Raw genomic sequence first — 8,427 nt, forward strand, 5'->3', positions numbered from 1 at the left:
GCAAAAGGTTCATCGTGTTGGATCAATGTGGCCTGCAGGAGGAGGGCTGAGCTGGAGTGGTGGGCTGGCCAGAGTGAGAGGACACAATTCCCGCAAAGAGATTCAACTTGGTTCTCTGGCAATAGGAACCCGTGGAGGTTTCTCCGCAGGGCAGCACCGACCAGACTTGCAGTTACTCTAGCAGGGCGTAAAGAACTGGAGGACACAGACTAGAGGCTAGAGGTGAGGCAGGAGGCTGGACAGTGGTTTACTGGGGGAATGATGGTTCCCGATATCAAGCCGTGTGGGGATGGGGCTTCAGAAGGAAATATGTACACCTGGGGTGGGACATTCCTGGAGTGGAACTGCCTGGCCGGCAAGCAGGGTTGGGAGGGCTGGGAACGAAAAGGAGAAATGATGATGCTTAAATTTCCAGCCTGGGCGACTGGTAGTGTTGGCTCTCTGTCACCATCAGTGGTGACAAGTTGAGAATGACCTCAGCTGTTTGGCTGACTCAGAGTTGACAGGGAGCAGATACAGGAAGCTCAGTCTTGCAGGGACTAAGGGCCCAGCCAAGTGGCAAATCCAAAAGCTGAGTCACTAAGCCAAAGGGTCAGCACAGATGGAAAGGGAGACAGGGTGCCCAGGGGAGGTGGGAAGTCCATCAGTGAGAAGTGTGGAAGCAGATAGGCAGGGAAGCGGTATCGGAAGCCTGGTTTTATGTTGATTTGCAAGCACACTTTGTGCATTTGCACCTTTTATTCAGAAAGCAACAGGGATCCCTGGGTGGATACATGGAAGAATCAATAAGCCGTGGCCCCCAGGGTGGGCCCATGGACTGTGGGGGTAGAAGAGTGGATCTGTAAGCAGGTCACAGTCTAGGAAGGGGTGGTGCTCTGGGGACCTGGAGGAGGAAGGAAATCGGTGTAAATTAACAAATTAGCATCCTGTTTTGTCCTCAAGTCCCTTGTGAGGATTTTTCTTTATATCCTTAGTTTATGATTGTGGTAAAATATACATAACATTTATCATTTTAGCCATTTGTCAACATATAATTCAGCGGCTTTAAATACATCCGCAGGGTTGTGCATCTGTCACCATTATTGATATCCCAATTTTTTCATCATCCCCAATAGAAACGCTGGACCCATTAAACAGTAACTCCCCTTATCCCCTCTGATAATCTCTAGATTACTTTCTATGTTTGTGAATTTGACTATTCAAGCTATTTCATATTAGTACCAGTGAAACCATGCATTAGTTGTTTTATGTCTGGCTTATTTCACTTAAAATGTTCTCCTTGTTCATCCACGTCACAGCATGTATCAGAATTTTATTTATTTATTTATTTATTTTTTTTCAAAGATAGGTCTTGTTATGTTGCCCAGGGTGGCCTCAACCTCCTGACCTCATGCAGCAGTCTACAGGCATATGCCACTGCACCCAGCCTTCATTCTTTTTTATGACTAATATTCCATTTTATGTGTGTACCACATTTTAAGTTTATCCATTCAGGCATCATTGGACACTTGGGTGCTCCACCTTTTGACTATTGTGAATAATGCTGCTATGAACATGAGTGTGCAAATATCTGTTGGATTCCCTGCATTCAATCCTTTTGGATATATACTCAGACATGAAATTGAAGAATCATATGGCAATTTTATGCTTAATTTTCTTAAGAACTGCCATACTGTTTTTTAACCATTGGCTGCACCATTGTATATTCTTACCAGTAATTTCCCCACATTGTTAGAGGAAAGAGTTCCAATTTTCTCTACATTTCTCTATATCTTTGCCAATGCTTGTTAGTTTCATATATATATATATATATATATATATACACGTCTTTGCCAATGCTTGTTTCATGCATACACACACACACACACACACACACACACACACACACACACACATGTCTCTGTATACAGAGAGAGAGAGAGAGATCCTAATAGGTTCTTGTGACGTTTGTTTGTTTTTTGTTTGTCTCTCTTGCACCAAACATGTTCTTTGATAGAAAAATTGAGCTTCAGGTCTGATGATGAGGACTTGCCTCTGGACCCCATGACGCACTCTGTGCTATCCTGTCTCAGCTGCCCTTTCTCTAAGGCTTTGGGTACATACACCAGCAAAGAAACTTATGTGGGAGTTTTCACTAATTTATGTAAGAGTCTTACAACACTCTACACACTATATCTTGGAAAATCTTTAAGTAGGGCACTAGTGATGGTAAGTAGGAGAACCAAGACTAGATTCCTCCAAAGAGACACTTCATTTAGACCATATTTCATCATTTTGCAAGGTGGCTCATGGCAGTTTTATGAATGGACCTGATAGAGGTGCCAACATGATTTCCAAAGGCCTGGTTATGCCTGTAACACAGTGGATGGATTAAAGAGCAAAGACAGAGCCTCACATTGCTTCCGTGTCATCCAGTTCCCATCGGATCCATGGCAACTCTATCATGTGAAGAAACAGCAAGAAGCTATGGGGCTTGTAACCTTGAAACACTATTTTTATTTCATTTTTATTATAAAAGTAATACATTTTCAATATGAAATGTTAAACCACAATGAAGGACACAAAGAAGAAAGGGAAAGCCTCTATAACTCTACTCGCCAGAATTAATCACAATTAATTGTTAAATTTATAATCTTCCAAATATTAGGTGTTAAACTATACCTGTTCTCTTACGTCTTATCTTGAAACTTGCTGTTTCTTTTTTCTTTTTTTTTTCTTTGAGATAGAGTCTCACTCTGTTACCAGGCTGGAGTGCAGTGGCATGATCTCAGCTCATTGCAACCTCCACCTCCCGGCTTCAAGTGATTCTCCTGCCTCAGCCTCCTGAGTAGCTGGAACAACAGGCATACACCACCATGTCCAGCTAATTTTTGTATTTTTAGTAGAGACGGGTTTCATCACACTGGTCAGGATGGTCTTGATCTCTTGACCTCGTGATCTGCCTGCCTTAGCCTCCCAAAGTGCTGAGATTATAGGCATGAGCCACCATGCTCAGCCATGGTGTCTTTTTCTTTTTAACTTAATAATAGATTATGGATACCTTTTTGGGGCATTTCTTGTCTTATTATTTTATTTTATTTTTGATAGAGGGACTTGCTCTGTCACCCCAGCTGGAGTGCAGTGGTGTGATCACCGTTCACTGCAGCCTTGACCTCCTGGGCTCAAGTAAGTCTCCTTCTTCAGCTTCCCAAGTAGCTGGGACTACAGGCGTGTGCCACCATGACTGGCTAATTTTTATTTTTCTTAGAGATGGGGGTCTCACTATGTTGCCCAGTTGGTCCGGAACTCCTGGGCTCAAGTGATCCTCCCACCTAGGCCGCCCAAAGTATTGGGATTACATGTGTGAGCCACTGAGGCTGGCCTTGTCTTAATCTTTTGAAGGCTCAAATAATATTTAGTTGTGTGGATGCATCGACATTTATTTAACCATTCACTATGACAATCAGTGCTTACAGGGAGCATGCCTGAACATATTATCTTCATGCTCTTGTGTGATAGGCTTAGATTTTAAAAGAATAACAAGACTTAGCAATGTGATTTAGGAAACACTCTGCAAAAAATCCATTAAAGATGCCTGCTGCAGGTTGAGTGTCCCTAATCAGAAAATGGAAAATCAAAATGCTCCAAAATCCAGAACTTTTTGAGTGCTGACATGACATTGAAAGGAAATGATCATAGAGCATGTTAAGTTTCAGATTTTTCAGGTTTAGTATGCTCAACCAGTGAGAATAATGCAAATATTCCTAAATCTGAAAAAATTGTAAATCTAGATTACTCCTGGTCCCAAGCATCTCGGATAAGGGCTAGTCAGCCTGCCTTTTGGACTGTGCTTTGGTGTTTATGCAACACTGTTACAAGACACTGACCTCTGATTGAAGAAGTAACTGACAAACTGAAAGGGTCAGGTCTTTCCCAAGTTTAGCTCTCTAACCCCAGTACCAAACTGCCTGTCATCTTCCTCTGAAGACTCATGTAATAGGCTTTACTATTATGTAATCATTTTAAGTGCACAGTTAAGTGGCATTAAGGACATTTATACTGTTGTGTAACCATTACCACCATCCATCCCCAGAACTCTTTCATCTTGGAAAACTGAAACTTTGTGCCCATTAAACAATAACTCCCTCTGCCCCTCTTCCCAAGTCCCTGGCAACAGTCATTCTCCTTTCTGGCTCTATGAATTCGACTACTCTAGGTACCTCATACAAATGGAATCATACAGTATTTGCCATTTTGTGACTGGTTTATTTCACTTAGCATAAAAGCCTCAAGGTTCATTTGTGTTGCAGCATATGTTGAGATACCATTTCTTGTTAAGGCTGAATAATATTCCATTGTATGTTTATATTACATTTTGTTTATCTATTCTTCTGTCAATGGACATGTGGGTTATTTCCAGGTTTTGGCTGTTGGAAATTCACTACTTTTTGAGTCAAAGAATCACAAGCTATTTTGACTGAAGTGTCCTGTTAAGAACAGGTGAAGAAAGATTCCAGGTGAACAACCATGCGTTCCTTTTATCTCCTTTGTCCTGTGGGCTTAGTCTGGTGCTGAGAACTTATGTACAATATCTTATTTAATCCTTTCAACAACATGATGAGGTGGGGGTCTTCACCATTGTATAATGAGGAAACTAGAGCTGCGAAGGTTAAGAGCTTGTTCAGAATCATGAACTGGCCGGGTGCGGTGGCTCACACCTGTAATCCCAGCACTTTGGAAGGCCGAGGCGGGCAGATCACCTGAGGTCTGGAGTTCAAGACCAGCCTGACCAACATGGTGAAACCCCATCTCTACTAAAAACACAAAAATTAGCCAGGCGTGGTAGCGCATGCCTATAATCCCAGCTACTCGGGAGGCTGAGGCAGGAGAATCACTTGAACCCGGGAAGCGGAGGTTGCAGTGAGACGAGATCGTGCCCCTGCATTCCAGCCTGGGTGACAGAGTGAGACTTGTCTCAAAAAAAAAAAATCACAAACTGAACAACCTGCATGTGTGTTTGTGTGTGTGTATGGGGAAAGCCAATCAAGCCTTCAGACATCCTAAGTCTTAACTTGAAATCCTCTAGTATTTCAGGGTCAACCATTCCTACTAGAGAACTTTGTGAACTTTGACTTTTCCATGTTCATGATTTTGTTGTCTATTTCCTGTTTCCCAGGAACAATTAACAATAGAATCCTTAAGATGTAAAACTCCTTGCCCTTTACTGGCAGCAGAAGAGAGAAAGAATGGCTCTGGGGACAGGACATTGTGTGCCAGTCTGCAGCAGTTTGGCTGGAGAAGCAGGCCTGGCTTGAGCCTTGGAGAGACAGATGTGCATTTACTTGTTACCTGGAAGATCTATTTTAAAAAGTTCTGGTAAATCTGTCACTTGTGTATCCTCAAGGTTTGTGCCAGAAAGCAGATATATCTGCTCCTGTGTGTAATTGTTGCTAAAAAAAAAAAAAAAAAAAAAAAAAAAAAAGCGCAGAATTGACTAGAGGAAACTGGGAAAGAGCAAAGTAAATTATTCTAAAAAATAAGCCAGCAAACCAGAAAAGGTTAAGATGGAGAGGAGCTTAGAAGAACAAGTACTTTTCCTGTGCTGGGGAAAAGGCCTAGTGGAACCTTTAGTGGGCAGGAAAACCTAGTGGGCAGGTGAGGGCATTGATCACGTGATGGACTGGGGCCCACTGCATCTCTTTTCTTTTTGGGTCTTGAGGATGGAGCGGCAGAAACACGAGAACAATGAGAAAATTGGGGATTCACTTCCCTTCTTCTCACCTCTCACTTCCCCCATAACGTCTTCCTTTTGACAGTGCTGGAAAAACAACACAGAGCCAGCCCTCTTGAAGCAGGCAAATAGATGCTTGCCCTCTACTTCATGTATAAGAAGTTGTTTTCTTTCTTCACCCAGAGAGTCAGAGTCAATGAAGGTGGAAGATAAGCACCTTGAGAGAGTCCTAGAGCTAGGGCGGGAGCATTGGAGTACATGTGTGTGGTCTACTTAGACAGCGAGGAATCAGAGTTAAACTTGGCTCACAGTACATTACTTTTTTTTTTTTTTTTGGAGACAGAGTCTTGCTCTGTTGCCCAGACTGGGGTGCAGTGGTGTGATCTTAGCTCACGGCAACCCCTGCCTCCTGAGTTCAAGCAATTCTCCTGCCTCAGGCTTCTGAGCAGCTGGGACCACAGGCATGCACCACCATGCCCAGCTAATTTTTTCGTGTTTTTAATGGAGATGGGGTTTCACCATGTTGGCCAGGCTGGTCTCGAACTCCTGACCTCAAGTGATCTGCCAAGCTTGGCCTCCCAGAGTGCTGGGATGACAGGCATGAGCCACCAGACCCAGCCAATACATGACTTTTAAAAAGAAAAAAAAAAGTCAACTGTGCCCTACTAATTTTAAAATAATGTCACATAAATATATTTTAAATTTTAAAAATACTTACTTTACTGAAGTTTTGAAATAGTTATACATTGCATGTTTAACTCAAAAAGTATTAAGAAAAAGTATACTGTAAAAATTCCCTCCTCCACCTTCTCCCCTAGTTCCCACTTCCTCAAGTCCAGGAAATCACCGTTAACAGTTTCTTGTGTATCTGACAGGAGTTTCTTTACGCTAAATATATTTTGGAATTTTTAATTTGGTTTAACATTGCTGTGCTTAGCTATTTTAATAGAGGGTTTTTTTTTTTTTTTTTTTTTTTTTGTTTGTGTTTTTTGTTTTTTTTTTTTATTTTTTTTTTTTTTTTTTTTTTATTTGTTTTTTTTTTTTTTTTTTTTTAAAGAAGAAGTAAAAACCATGTCTATTTCATCAACTGAAGACTCAGCTTGAACATTTCGGGAAACCCCAACATGACACATTACCTCTCCCTGGGTACCCTAGGTAGGCTGATGAAGGTCAAGTGGAAAGGAGGCCCCATGGGTGCCAAAATGCAAATCTGGATATGAAACTGACAGCAAAATCACAACTTAGACCCAAAGGTTTACAATACAACTCCAAACAAATAGTTAAACCTTGGTAAAGCATATGGAAAAAATACTCTGAAAAATGTGAGAAGTAGGTAGTAGAAAGGAGGCAAGATGAAGGAAGACACTGTATCCATAGGAAAACTTTAAGGGCACAAATAAAGAAAATCAGAGATGGGAATAGGGAATTTAGACCTCGATGCTGGAGTCTTCTCGAAGTCCAGAGGATGTTTCGTTTTCTTGTGCTATTTTTTTTTTTTCTAGTGAACTTTCTCATTAGAGCTGAGCAAATGCTTAAAATAAAATGGGAAACTCCAACCTGAAGAAGAGATTGAGAGAAGAAGGTAGACTATCTGTTAGTGCTTGAGGAGCCTTGACATGTATTGTGTTGGACGGAGAAGATAAAACATCGCTGTGTATCAGAATTATTTTACTTTTATTTGCTCTGAATGGGACATACTTAAAATGTAGCTGTTCATCGGTTTCAGTTCGTTCAGTAACAAATATTTCTTTCTCGGGTGTTAAGAACAGAGCTATACAAATGGACATGCTTGCTCACAGTTCTCATGAGCTTGCACTGCCAGGATGGTACCAGGCATTAGGCCAGGTTTCCTTGAGAAGGTGACATGTGAGTTGAAGTCCCATGCCAAAAGCTTACTGTGCAAAGAAGAAGGGAGCGTGCTGCGGGAGAGGGAAAGGCCAGTGTGAAGGCTCGGAGGTGCCGTGAGCTTGCTAGTGTTTAAGGAGCAAGAGGGAGGAACATAACGCATGAGGTGAGAGAGGCAGGAGGTGAAGCTGGAAAGACAGGTGAGAGGAGGAAGGGAGAAGAGGAGGAGAAGATGGAGAAAAACAAAAAGAACAGGAAGAAGAATGAGGAGGAAGAGGGGGAGAAGAAAGGAAGAGGAAAAAGGAGGAGGAGGGGGAAGAGGAGAAGGAGGGGAAGAAGGGAAGGAAGGAGGAGGAGGAGAGAAGACTCTAGTATGTAGTAGCTGCTATTTTTTTTAAATAGAGATGGGGTTTTACCACGTTGCCCAGGCTGGTGTAAAACGCCTGGGCTCAAACGATCTGCCTGCCTGGCCTCCCAAAGTGCTGGGATTACAGGCATGAACCACCACACACTGTGGGGATACCTTTTCGTATGCTTTCATTAGACACTGTTTTCTTCTGTGAAAAAGGAGACAGAAAGAGAGCTGGCCAAGCATGGTGGCCCACATCCCAGTACTTAGGGAGGCCGAGCTAGGTGGATCACCTGAGGTCACGAGTGTGAGAGACCAGCCTGGCCAATATGGCGAACCCCCATCTCTACCGAAAATATACAAAAATTAGCCAGGCATGGTGGTGGATGCCTGTAATCCCAACTACTCAGGGGCTGAGGCAGGAGAATGGCTTGAACTTGGGAGGCGGAGGTTGCGGTGAGCGGAGATCGCACCATCTTGTTATCCAGCCTGGGTAACAAGAGCGAAACTCCGTCTCAAAAAA

The 8,427-nt window shown here is 42.6% G+C and overlaps 1 long non-coding RNA gene across 1 annotated transcript in view; it reads right to left on the minus strand.

Moving 5' to 3' along the window:
• Window positions 1-217: 217 nt before the first annotated feature.
• The window catches only part of LOC119472521, a 13,520-nt gene continuing 5,310 nt past the window's right edge, over window positions 218-8,427 (minus strand). Inside the window, exon 2 of the long non-coding RNA XR_005201668.1 lies at window positions 218-883. This is a non-coding gene — a long non-coding RNA (uncharacterized LOC119472521). The remainder of the gene's footprint in view (window positions 884-8,427) is intronic.

This window comes from Cebus imitator, unplaced genomic scaffold (assembly GCF_001604975.1).
Source record: "Cebus imitator isolate Cc_AM_T3 unplaced genomic scaffold, Cebus_imitator-1.0 Scaffold103, whole genome shotgun sequence".
In the NCBI taxonomy this organism is placed as follows: domain Eukaryota; kingdom Metazoa; phylum Chordata; class Mammalia; order Primates; family Cebidae; genus Cebus; species Cebus imitator.